The sequence below is a fragment of the Halichoerus grypus genome, chromosome 4, assembly GCF_964656455.1.
Source record: "Halichoerus grypus chromosome 4, mHalGry1.hap1.1, whole genome shotgun sequence".
NCBI classification, from domain to species: Eukaryota; Metazoa; Chordata; class Mammalia; order Carnivora; family Phocidae; genus Halichoerus; species Halichoerus grypus.
The window spans coordinates 178636629-178650304 of NC_135715.1; the positions used below are offsets into that span (position 1 = coordinate 178636629).

General features: G+C 46.4%; 1 protein-coding gene across 3 annotated transcripts in view; it reads left to right on the forward strand.

Annotated features, from left to right (window-relative positions):
- The window catches only part of SGPP2 (sphingosine-1-phosphate phosphatase 2), a 181350-nt gene that overhangs the window by 101031 nt on the left and 66643 nt on the right, over positions 1-13676 (forward strand). The gene's annotated exons all lie outside the window — the stretch shown is intronic.

The following is a 13676-nucleotide window of genomic DNA, read 5'->3' on the forward strand; positions in this document are numbered from 1 at the left end:
TGACATCTGTACACTCACAGGAGGGCAGAGGAAAGTTGTGAGCTTGGCCTTGGCTTCACGGCTCCCAAGGAATAAAAGTAATTTCAAAACCAGAATATCTTGGAGGGCATGAAAGTAAGGTTGCTTCTCCTGCTCAGATTGTGGGTTGTGTGTGACAAGAATAAAATTGCCCCTTCTAGGATTCTGTCACCAAACTACCAGTTAAGAAGAATCAGAGAGCCATGAGAGACTCTATAGACTCTCGTGCGTAAACTTACTAACTTTCTTCCCCTCCCCAAAGCTCCAGTTAAGCTGTTTCTGTTATTTAAAAAAAAAAAAAAAAAAAAGCCTCAAGCAGCTTGCTTTTTTTTTTTTTTTTTTTGATGATGTGCTTTTCCATCCTTCAGAAGAAGAAAAGTAGCTCAGGAGTGCCTGTTTTCATTGCTCCTTATTTCCTGGGGGTCCCCCTCCCCTTTCGTTTAACCACCACGTTTTGCAAATATAAGGCATACACATTTAAGATGCTTCTTATCCTAAAGCTTCCTGTACTGTTTTGGAGCAAAAATAAATCCTTGGTATTTATTATGTATAAAGTTACGAAAAGATGAGATAGCCTTTAATAAATATTTAATATTTACCTATAAAATCTGACATGCTGGGGAGATGAGAAATACTGCTTGATAAACTTAGAGAAGAAAAAAAATAATCGACCTCTAAAATTGCAGGGTTTTATGGGGCGCCTGGGTGGCTCAGTCGTTAAGCGTCTGCCTTCGGCTCAGGTCATGATCCCGGGGTCCTGGGATAGAACCCCATGTCTGGCTCCCGGCTCAGCGGGAAGCCTGCTTCTCCCTCTCCCACTCCCCCTGCTTGTGTTCCTGCTCTCTCTGTCTCTGTCAAATAAAAAAGTAAAAAAAATCTTTAAAATTGCAGGGTTTTAGGACACATGCACAAATGGAGGCAGGGATCCCATAGATCAACACATTCTAAAGTTATTTCTTTAACTAATTTAAGCATTAAATATGAAACGCTGTGACCTACTTTGACATATATATCTTCCTGTGACCTGGAAAGCCGGGTTCATGTTTCGAATTCTCAGGCTCCCAGAGTTCCATGCTGGAATGTTGCAAATTCAGGGAGCCAGCCTGTCACCCATCCAGGACTACCCGATGAACCCCTCCCCCCTCCGGGAGCTCGAGCTCTGCCCATGTCCCCCCACCAATGGCCAGCCCTCAGGTCTGGGGAGTGCATACTGGTGTTCCCATCCACACTAGGGAGGACAGACCTCCGGGAGAGACCTATGTAAGCCCAGTATGCAGGGGCTTGGGCATTTGAGCAAAGAATACTGGGCTTCCAAGCACCTGGAGAACAATCTAGAAGACTAGGCCTCTTCCCTTGCTCTGTGAGAAAGGACATGGCTCAAGTAGGGTCAGAGTGGGGCATCTAAATCACAGAGTCCAGGGCATGGGCCCTGGTGGCCTAGCTCTAAAGGCAGCTCTGAATCTTTTAAGAGCAAGTTAACCATTTCAATGCCCCTGCGTTGAAAGAAACTCCCCTCCCTAACAGACCCCTTCAACCGCAGGAAGCGGGGACAGTAGAACAGTCTCTCCTGAGTTACCCTGCAAGATCCGGTTCTCCACGTGGTCTCTGTTACAGAAATCAGAAATTTTTAGTTTGGCTGGTATTTCCAAGCCTCTTGAGTGCGTTTATTTAGATTTTGAAGCTTTACTGAGAAAAAACTCACATACCATGCAGTTCACCGATTTCATTCGTTTTTAGCATATTCACAGAGCTATGCTGCCATCACCACGATCAGCTTGGGAGCATTTCCATCACCCCAAAAAGAAATCCGTACCCATCAGCAGTCTCTCCCCTCAAGGCCAGCCTAGGCGACCCCCAATCTACTTTCTGTTCCAACGCATTTGCCTCGTCTTCACGGAGTGATTCTGTGCTTTTCAAACGGTTTCCTCTTTCATGGTGCCTAGGCCCAGAAAGAACAGTATAATTAATTTCAGTATTTTCAAACATTTTATTTGTTTTCTCAATCGATGTATATTAGTGCTTCCCGGAACATCAGTCTTCTCAGGCTTTAAGGCGCATGCAAATCACCTGGGGAATCTGGCTAAAAGTCCCAGTGATTCTGCAGGCCTGGGATGGGGCCTGAAATCCTAAATTTCAAACAAGGGAGCCCCACGCTGCTGGTGTGGGGATCACCCTTCCAAGAAGAAGGATACGGATGACGCTGGCGGCATGATTTTAACCGGAGCAGCCTCCATGTCAGACTGTGTCCGGCGAGGACTGTCTTCCGGAAAGCTGCCGGAAGGAAGCGTGCGTGCGTGCGTGCGTGCGTCTGCGTCAGGCAGTGGACGCGGCTTGGCGTACGTGGGCCTCCATCTACCCTTCTGAAATCAGAGTGGGAGAGGAGGGCGCTCCCCAACCTTTTTCTTTTTCTCTCTCTCCTGTCTTCCAATCTGCGCTCTCCCCGCTTTATCCTGGGCCCCCTGTAAGCAGCAGAGATGCCGCGGGGGGTTCAGCTTGGTCTGGTGCCCTGGCTTATCAAGGCTGCAAAGCCACGTTTCTCTCACCGTTTCTGATGCATCAGGGTCATCAGTTCTGGACATGGTGGCACTTTCTGGAAATTGGGTTCCATGACACGAAATGAGTACCACCTTTTCCGCGCTTTGGTGTTTTCAGCGAGTTCTGCGTCCTTAGGTGTAGGAAGCGTGGTCCCTGTTTATCTGGAGCACGTGGCCCCGGGTGACAGAGCAGAGCTGAAACCCAGAGCCTCTGGCTTTGTTCAGGGTGGGGCATCGCACGGCCCGTGGCGTTCGGTCGCCGTCGATGGAAGAACTCACTTTCTCTGGGTTTCATCAAATTGTTTTTGTTCCTGTGGTTTCTTGCTAAATTACTGTATCATCAGATCCCACATGACTAAGCCAAGGCCCAAAACAGAAACCAGGCTGTCTTCGTCTTCCGTGATGGCCCGTGGAGACTCTCAGAGGGTCCAGCTTGTACTTCAGATGCAAAATGGGAGCACAGGGAGGCTCACGTGGGTCTGTGGGACTCTGGGTGGCAGAGGAGGGCCGGGTGTAATGCCCTCTCAGAGCACAGCATGGGATGTGGTTGGGTGGGCCTGGGGCAGCCTGTCTGTGACCAACCCTTGGACGTTCTGCGTCTGCAAGAGATAGGAACTCACTGAGAAAGGGCAGGACCGCAAGCACGTGGTGGCCACTTAGAGCGCATCCCTGACCGGTCACTTCCTGGCTCACTCTCAGGGGCCCCCCGTCACCCACGTGTTAAACCCAACCTCCTTGTCAGGTTCTCAGGACTCCTCTGTCTGGCTCTGGTCTTCCTCTGGCCCAGCTACCGGCAGCTCCCTCTTACTGGATGTGTCCTGCTCAGGGACACTGTGGCTTGCTGCCCCTGTAGCTCTCCTCATGCTCTCCCCTTCAGCTGAAGGCCTGTCTTCCCTTTGTCATCTATCACAGCCCCAGTCATCCTTCCTGGGACAGCTTACTTGCCTCGTCTATGATGTCTTTGTTTTTTATTTATTTTATTTATTCATTATTGTTTTTAAGTAGGCTCCATGCCCAACATGGGGCCCAACACAAGGCTTGAACTCATGACCCTGAGATCAAAACCTGGGCTGAGATCAAGAGTCAGACGCCTAACCAACCGAACCACCCAGGCGCCCCTGATGTCTTTGTTTTTTAAATCGTCTTACGTCTTTCCCTCCTCATCTTCCACTATAATTGGATACTTCTGACATTTTCTCATTCTTTATACTGTTAATAAAAACAATGCAAATACAACTATCATTTATTGAATACATATTGACTGTCTGATGTGGTATGATGTGGTTTATATAAGGGACTTCATTTCCTCTTCCAAACATCTTTGCAAGGGAGCTGGTGTTATACCCACCGCACAGGTGAGGATATGCCCCCTGCACAGGTGAGAACACACCCACTGCACAGGTGAGAACACACCCACCGCATAGGTGAGAACATACCTACTTCATGGGTGAACACATACCTACTGCACAGGTGAGGATACACATCCACTTCAGAGATGAGAAAGTTCATGCCTCCCCAGAGTTGCCCCAGCAGATCTGTCATTGGACTCAAGGCTGACTAACACCCAACCCCTCTTAGGTTCCACTTATATCCATTTATCTCAATCAGAGGGAGCTGGAGCTGATGAAGGAGGGCTCTGGGTCATGTGCAAACCCCTGGGACTTCCAAAGCCATGGAGGCCTAGTTTTACCTGTTGTAAGATGGATTATGGAACTTTTTCTCAGCCTTAGCATAGTGACTGTCATGGCTCATGCCCATCTCCGGTCTTTCTTTCTTTTTCTTTCTTCCTTCCTTCCTTCCTTCCTTCCTTCCTTCCTTCCTTCCTTCCTTCCTTCCTTTCTTCTTTCTTTCTTTCCTTTCTTTCTTTCTTTCTTTTAAATATTTTATTTATTTGAGAGAGAGCATAAGCAGGGGGAGTGGCAGAAGTGGGGGAGAAGCAGGCTCCCCTCGGAGCAGGGAGCCTGACACAGGGCTCTATCCCAGGATGGGTGATCATGACCTGAGCAGATGCTTAACTGCCTGAGCCACCCAGTTGCCCCTCATTCTTTATTTCTTCAGCAGTGTGCTTTGTGGCCCTTGGACGGCCTTAAAGGGTATCCCTGCAGCTTTTGCATAATCTGGCAAAGAGACTTTAGGTCGTTGGGAAAACAAAACAAGTGAACAATAATACCAAAAAATATAAACAGGGAGTTGCAAGGAATGTCATCGGTGTAGATGCTTATTTGGTCAGGTTAAGAAATGAACGAAGGAGAGAGAAGTCCTCTGGAATGGTGCCTCCAGGTGCCCCAGCAAGAAGTGGGCAAGGAACTCCGTAAAGTTTGAGGCTGATGAGATTCCTGCTCACATCCACAAAGGCCAACCTGCAGACTTGCTTGCTGTCCTGGTCTGTGCGGGGATCTGCCGTTGGAACCGGTGAGTGAGAAAGTGAAACACAGTGAACACTTGTAAAAAGTTGACAGTCAAAATCGTGATCTCAAATAATATTTAGGGGCCTAGGGAAATACAATACAATAAATAATACTTAAAAATTTAAGGGGCGCCTGGGTGGCTCAGTCTGTTAAGCGTCTGTCTGCCTTTGGCTCAGGTCATGATCCCAGGGTCCTGGGATCAAGTCCTGCATCGGGCTCCTTGCTCAGCGGGGAGCCTGCTTCTCCCTCTGTCTGCCGCTCCCCCTGCTAGTGTTCTCTCTCTCTCTTACAAATGAAATCTTTAAAAAAAAATTTAAGATAGAGCAGAATCTCAATTTTGTTAAAATACATGGCACCACATGATCTCATTTACGCATAAGAAAAAGACCAGCGGAGATATCCAAAGGGGTTGAGTCTCAGAGGTGGGATTAGGGGTCACTTTTACTTTGTTTTTATATAGTTTTTGGACTCCTAAATGTTCTCCAGTAATATGTGTTAATCATAAAAAAACCACAAGTGATAATCAGATAATCAGGGGAAAAAAAATGATATAAAAAAAAGTCCAGAACTTTAACTCAAAAATATTAAAAGTAAAACAAGACCAAAAAAAAAAAAAAAAAAACCAGCCTTCCCAAGCCACAAAGAAACCAGAGTGTGCCAGGGACAAGCTGGGTGGGGAGGACCATTGTTTGGACCCAGCATGGCTTTCTTCTTCATGTCCTTTCATGGGTGTGCACACAATTTCAAAGCTTTTCCTAAGTTTATTTTTGTGACCGGTGGCTTTAAACTGGCTCAGAGAGAACCTTCCAGAGGGAACTGCGGTTTGAAAACATGGTGGAAATTGATGGAACGTCCCCAGCACTCCCCCCACCCCATCCCTGGACAAGGCTTAGAGGGAGTGTGGAGGGAACCAGGCTCTGGGGAAACATGCTCCCCGGCCCACGTGTCCTTCCTGGATCTCTCCCATCCCACTGCCTCTCGTGCCCACTGCCACTTACCAACAGTGCCCCAAGGAATGGGGTGGATCAAGAAAGAAACAGTGTTCCAAAGTACTATCTTTACCATCTTGGATTCCTGGAGAGCTCTGAAAAGTAGAGGGCTGGATTTAAGAAGCGGGGCGGGAAAGTACGGAGAAGGCTTTTTTTGTTTTCCTCCTTCTCCATGGACACACACACCCAAACCACCATGATAGCCTTGAACAAAGAAAACTCCCAAGTTAAAAATGCTGTGCCCCGTTTTGCCCAGAGAAACAAGAAAGGAGCAGGAAAGCTTCTGGATAAAACCCCCATGACTTCAGGGGCCAACCAGTCAGCCTTTATTTTCCTTTCTGTCTGATTTAAATGTGTTTTTAAATCTTTAGAAGTAAAAGATCACCAGGAAGAAAACCTTCTATGGGCCCGAGTAATTTTCTTACATTTCAGCCATGCCTTTAACGCTGTAGAAATTTTTTTTTTGAAGGGTCTTAGGAAAGGGTGAGTTCATGCTGCCTGTTAGAACAGAATGGAATCAGCCGGTCCAAGTTCTGGATTCTGAATGTGTGCATCGGGGTGGGAGGGGTGAAATTCCCGGATTAAAACTAATGAACTCCAAGTTTATAAGACTCCTTGCACATATAGCTCTTCCAAATGTCATTTTGATAAGTTAATATAAATGAATCAGAAACATCTGCACCAAAAATCCCCCTGAATACGCAAGGGCTTACCCATTAAGTGGAAGAATGTTCGGTACAATGTGTTTCAGGTTTTAGCAGATCCAAAATGTTTTGAAAAACAGTTAAGTTCTTAACACATTTTGAGAATTTAAAGGGCAGCTGGCTCTCCCCCCCACCCCTTTAAAAATGGGAATGGTTATTTCTGTTCTTTGTGGTAACTCCTGTTGCCCTTATTGTCTGGGGAGGGAATCCTCTCAGCAGAGGCCTACAGCTCTCAGCTCTGCAAAACACTGTCCTACCCTCTCTCTCTCTCTCCCCAGTTCTTTGATTTGCCTCCTAAGCAGATCATTGTGTGTTTCAGGCACAGGGTTCTGGAAGTGATGAGACTGCGTTCTTTCAAGTTGTAGGGCCCATTTCTAGCTTCAGGTGGGGCATTGTTCCCGCGGTGGGTCACTGTCACAATTTCAAGAATTTCACAGTCTGAGGCACCTGGGGGGGCTCAGTCGGCGAAGCATCTGCCTTTCGCTCAGGTCATGATCTCAGGGTCCTGGGATCGAGCCCCACTTTGTGCTCCCTGCTCAGTGGAGAGCCTGCTTCTCCCTCTCCCTCTGCTGCTCCCCCTGCTTGCACGCTCTCTCTCTCTCTCAAATAAATAAAATCTTAAAAAAAAAAAAGAATTTCACAATCTGTGATACTTATCGGTCCACCCTTTCTGCTGGTGTCCCAGATGAGAGCCAACTCTTGAGGAAAAGAAAAAGAAGACATCAAATGCTCAGAGGATGAGCTGAGAGGTGACGGATTGGCAGGAGGGAAAAAAAAACAAAGTTCAAACCCTGATAGATCCCCACTGTCAATAAAAGCCACTCTGGGTTCAGTCCCCTCCAGCCACTCTCTTATTCTCGGACACAGACTGAGGGGTCCCGACAAATGCCAGCCGAGCAGAAGAAAGGGGTTCATGGGCAATTCCCTTTCAAGCTCTTTTATTCAAAGCTGTCCTTCTATTTTATTGACTTTCAGTGTCACCATCCTGAAATTTTAATCACTGAGCACTGAGCAGACATCGGTGAGCTCACCCAACTTGTAATTCTATCTGGACTTCAAGATGAAAGGAGAAACCCTAGCTCGTTCTTGTTCCTTCTGTTTCCCCTTCAAGGGACACTGCCAATCTTTCTTAGGCTTGCTAAGTAATCATCATTTAATTGTCTCTGTAGGTTGGACAGTCTTGATCCCCTGAACTTAAAAAAAATAATAATAATAAGAGTAAAAGTGATGGGAGCATATTCTTAAGCAGATGTGAATCCAGGATGCCATGTGTCTACCTGACTGTGGAAACAATGGGATCCCTCCCCCCCATTTAAGTTCAGCGCAGCTAATTAATAGTATTTTCCCACGACGTTTAAGAAATCAAAAAAAAACAAAGAATTAAAGCAGGACTTCTTCTCACTGTTTCTGAGCCAAAATTCGTTTTAGTCTTGTCAGAGTAGATCAAATCATGCTCTTACTTGAAACTGTCTCAGTGAGTTACGCTGGTGCCAACCTAAATCCCAAAGTTTGGCCTGATCCGGCTTCTGCTCTTCATCCATCTCTCTCTCTCCCGCCCGCCGTGTTCCAGTGCACAGATCTGGTTGCTCTTTCAGGGTCTTTTAGTAAGTGGTCTCTCTAACCCTCAGATCCCAAAGGAACTGGCTCACCTCCCTGTCTGGGGCTCAACTTGAAGGGGTCTTCCTTGGGGAGCAATCCCCAAAACACACATATCACTTTGTATCCCATTAGTCTGCTTTAATTTCATCACATTGCTGACTGAAATCATCTTGCTTATTGTCAACCTTCCATCACTAAAGTGTAAGCGATGAATGAATAGTCTACATAGACATGGCCTCTGTGTAGAAAAGGTTTGCCATTTTCAGTTTTCTTTTTAAAGGTTGAGCCTTGCTTGGTTTGTACTTTGTGTGTTAACATGCTAGGTAGCATCTCATAATAGCTTAAGAGAGTGTTTATTTTATAAATATTCCTCAGGGTGCAATGGCAGGTCCACCCAAGCCGAGTCTTTCAGAGAGAGACGGCAGGACCCAAACCTTGCAAATCAGAGATTCTATTGAAAGAGGCATCAAGTTCCTGGAATTTGCCCTTCCCAATCTCTGGGCTCTGGATTAGAAATTCTGGCTGAATATATGCAGGGTATGACAGCAAGTCAAGGTGGAGTTTTAGTCCTGAATCTATTCCCTTTTGGGGTATTGCCCCAACCGTGGAAGGTACTTTTCTGGGGAAGCCCCAGTCTCCATAAATGGCTAACAATCTGGACACCATAGGCTGATACCCCTCTTCCCCCACAATCCCAAGCACATGAAGATATAGCCTATCTTGAAAAATAATCCTGGGCAAGCAGGTCCATCCAGGAATTTATGTAAACTCTTCTCGAACAAAGGCAAGGAGCCCAAGATGGCTTCTTTCTTCCTTCATAATCAGTTGGTTATTTGATCTGGCTGCTATTTCGGCGGGGGGGGAGGGGGGCATCTCTTACACGTGCCTTCCCTTTGGTACCTCCTGCCATCGAGGTGCTTGTCTGGGCTCAGTTCCTGCATTCAGACTATATTGTAGGATTGTCCATGGACCTCACTAACCGTCCCCTTCTGGTTTGTCACCAGCATTTTTACCTGTTGCTTTGATCATGCTATCTTATGCTCCTAAACTCCTATTGAGACTTCCTCTGACACTGAGGGTTAAATCTGAGAGCTTGACTTTTGTCTTTAAAAACTCTTCAGTGGGCTGGCCTTTCTACTCAGCGTGGTCCACGGCTGGGCAACATGGCGGCACAGGTATCACCTGGGAGCTCAGTAGAACGCGCAGCCCTGCCCCAGGTGAACTCCATCAAACTCTGCATGTTTAACCAGATCCAGGTGATGCGCATGTCCGTTAGAACTGCGAAGTGTTTTCTGAGAAATCTTTACTGCTACCCTCACCATCCGTGGCCGGCAGCTCGGTGGTTTCTCTGCGTCATCAGCAATACTGATTTAATCCTGCCAATGTCCCTAAGTGGTACGTACTGTTATTATTCCCATTTACAGAAGGGGAAACTCATTGGTGTGAGACTATGCGGGTCATGCGTGGTGGTCCTTTCCTCCAGAGCCTGTGTTCCTGACCTCTGTGCTTGGTGGCCTTCCCTCTCCCTGGCCTCTTCTCTCCAGGCCATCCCCTCTGTGTTCGGTGGCTGCTTTCTCATCAGGTGAAGGGAATGATGCAGTTCAATGTGTTTTATAAAAGAGCTTTGGGCCTTAAACTTCTTTTTAAGTAAGATTGTGCTATACCCCAGAGAGATGTGATCCCCCTCGGCCCTAGAAGATGAGCTTCCTACTGCTTTCCACTTAAAGTGCCCTGCTTGGGGCGCCTGGGTGGCTCAGTCGATTAAGCGTCTGTCTTCGGCTCAGGTCATGATCCCAGGGTCCTGGGATCGAGTCCTGCATCCTGTTCCCTGCTCGGCAGGAAGCCTGCTCCTCCCTCTGCTGCTCCCTCTGCTCGTGCGCGGTCTCTCTCTCTCTCTCTCTCTCTCAAATAAATAAATAATAAAAAATAAAGTGCCCTGCTTGGAGCTGCAGACGACATCGCCCCAGACATGAATCCCTTCGGGCTCTGCTGAGGTGGAGGACTTCCTCAAACTTGACCTTTGGAAAACACAGTTACAGCTCTGATCTGAAAAAAAAAAAAAAAAAGATAAGTGAAATGACCTCGCATCGACATTGGTCCCGAGTTTATCAAATCCTTTAAATAAAGACCTCAAGGTCAGCAGACCCATAGCCTGTGTCCTCCCGGCCCAAGTTTGATTACAGAAAGGTATGTGAGGTCTGACAGAGATGAAGGTCAATGGTTTTCAAGCTGATTCCTGACATGTTTCAAGGAGACACTCCAGAGAAAGACTTGGAGGTACAGGGCGGCCTGGCCTGAAATTAGGGGTCCCCTAGGCCTCCCCTCACTTTCAACCAGTTAGTCCAGTCTTTCAGTTTCTATTTTATAGAATAAGCCCTGGGATCACATTTTATTTAAGGGGCCTTTCCCTACCTGTAATTGTTTTTTGTATATTAAAAAGCAACTGAGCTAACCCGACTCCATCCTCTGCCTCTGAGGCCACTGAGGTGCCGAAGGGCGAATTCACTTCCCCAAGGTCACATATTGTTTCAGCTAAAAGCAATTCTTTGTATTCCTCCTTTGAAAGCTCAAATGCTGGGCCAGTTGCCAAGTCTGTCGGAGTTTGTTCCTCTGCTGTCCAGGTCAGCCCTTATTGTATCCAGCGGTGCTGACCTGGCCAGATTTCCTTTTTGTGTAGGACTCCTCCGGGTGTGTTTGGAAAACGAAACACCATTCAGGTGTGTGTGTGTTGGGGGGCCGATTTGAGTGGAGAATCCTGTGCCGGCGTGCCCGTTCTCTTCGAGGTACAGTCAGCCTGTGTGGTTGCCCCTCCTGCTGATTTATTTATGCCTTGCAGGGAACACAGAGCAGCTCTTCTCCACCCAAAGGCCATTCCCAACAGCCCCGTCTTGGGAGACTGCATTAGGAGGAAATTATGCCCTGAAAGGAAAAATCGTTTTCACCCGTGGAAACACTTTTTGTTTTCTAACTTTCAGGAAAATAAAGCAATAAGCCAAACAGACAAATACGAATGGCAATGACATTCTGCTGCTAGCAATAATGGATATGTGGTCATTTCCATCTTAGCCTCCCTGTTTACTAGAAACTTCTTCATTTGGCTCTGTGACAGACTAGAAGCTCACTGAGAAGTAGTTGATTTCTACAAATAGCTTTCCACCCATCTAAATATTCAATGCCTTTATGATCTTTTGTCTAAAAACTCAGCTGCTAATCCCTGCCTCCTGGGTTCGTGGTCCGGAGACCCTGCCCACAGCCTGGCCTGTCAGCCCCCGTGTGTGGCTGGTTCTCAAGAAATAGAGAAGCAGAGTCCTGGGACCGGTTTCCTTTCTCCCAGCTTCGACTCTGCTCCTCTCTGCCATTGGCTTTATCTACCATGTCTATTTCTAACCCCTGTTTCCGCTCCCTCTAATTGTTCCCATTGGGACCAACATATATACTAGCATTCTTGTTATTTCCAAAGATATATTGAAGTCCTACACTGAGATTTCCTACAAGGAAACGTAGATTCTGGTTCTGAAAAGACAAGCCCCCAACTCTTTTATTTAAGTACATCTAATTCCCAAGAATTTGGAGACCGATATCGGTCGTGCTACTTAATTACATATTCAGAGATGTTATCTAAAAACTCCTTTGGGTGTCCTATATATGCGCTGATATTTTTAGTTTCACTTTTGCTTCTTCTGTTCCTAAGAAGATTTAAAGAATATCTAGCTCTCCTCCAAAAGAGAGAAATCCTCAGAGATTGTAAAAAGCAAGTCGAAATATGTTAATTAGTAGTATGTCACACGGAAGTAATTTGCTGTCATCCCTGCCAGTCTTTCAATTATTTACTAGGATTAAGATACTGAACTTGGTCTCAGGTACATCTCTAGGGTAGGGAAATGGTTGTCTCTGAGTGTTGATAATGTCCTATAACATTTGGGTATCATGAAATGGCACAAGGGAGGAGTTCGACCCTTTTCAGAGTTTGGGAAATTTCTCCCTGTAAAGCTTCAAGGCAGGACAGATTCCTGGGTATATTGGTAGCTGGTGGGTTAAAATAACGAATCTTTATGTACAAAGGGGCTTTTTCCAGGCGTTGCCTCAAGGACGGGCCTGTAAGATGTATATTCATAAACCAGAAGCCTCAGCGATTAGTCCTCATATCAGAGAGAGAGGGGAATTTGTCATTTATTTGTCACAATTTTATCGGTTCTTGTTCCGCAAATCCAGCCCTAATATCTTGGCAGAGGGGTAAAACTCTATACGCTTCCTTATTTCATTCATTTGGGGCATTATTGTCTTTCCTATTTGGGATGGATCTATCGCCATCCTAACTTGAATTTACTTAGAAGTCAAGTTCGTCCCCGAAGAGACATGCCTTTTTAGCTTACAGCACGTGCTCACCAGTGACTTTCTCTGGGGCCGTGCCATGCACTTCTTGGCTTGAGGCTGAAGCCTTGAACTTCCCATGACTGGAGCTGAGAACAGTGTCAACTTCCCCCTGACTCACAGGACTCTGGGGGAGGGGGAGGTAGAGATGCTGGAATAAAGTTGGGAACCTTTTAGGAGAGAGGAATGCGTACTTGGCACGCAGCCAACAGTGTCAAGTCAGCTAATATTCTTGCAATTTCCAGGGTCGTCTTTTTTTATTCCTTAAATATAAAAGTAATCTTGGCTTGTTTTCAAGGCCTCAAACACAGTATTGGTCCTTTAAAACTTCATTCCCCCAAACAGTACTCTCTGGCGCCCCCCACAAGAGCTCCTTGAAGCCAGGTACCGTGCCTGGCTCATCTGAATATTCTCGGCGCTCCGCACAGGTTCTGGGCTGCGGTAGGCACAGAATGAATATTTGCAGAATAAATGCATGCGACTTAGTCGCAAGTTCCCTGAGGATTTGAGCTCCCCAGACTTGGTATAAAGCAAAGCAGAGCCAAAATGCAGACCTACGAGAGCCCCTTTACACTGTTGCCCTGCCATAGGGCTGCCTCTTCTCCCTATTTTCATTTTGCTTTCATTTTATTTTTATAAAGCTTATAACTACATAAAAAGTAGCATGAAAACTCTATTTTTTAGAGTGATTAAACAGGGTCACCATGTTTTTGTTTGTTAACTCGTTACTAATCTACCATAATTTAAGGACATTTGTCATATTTTAAAATAGATTGCTTATTCCTGTTTTAACCCCCTTAAGTCTTTTTTTTTTTTTCCCCTGCCTACTGCCAGGATAAGAGGGAGTGAAGGGATGGTTGAAAATAGGACTGCATTTTAGCAGACCCTGCGTGTTCTTGATGTGTTTCTTATACCATCCCTCCACTGGGTTGACTGTACTAGTCCCATTTAAAAGGTAAACTAAAGGGGTGCCTGGGTGGCTCAGTCGGTTAACGTCTGCCTTTGGCTCAGGTCATGATCCCAGGGTCCTGGGATCGAGCCCCGAGTCTGGCT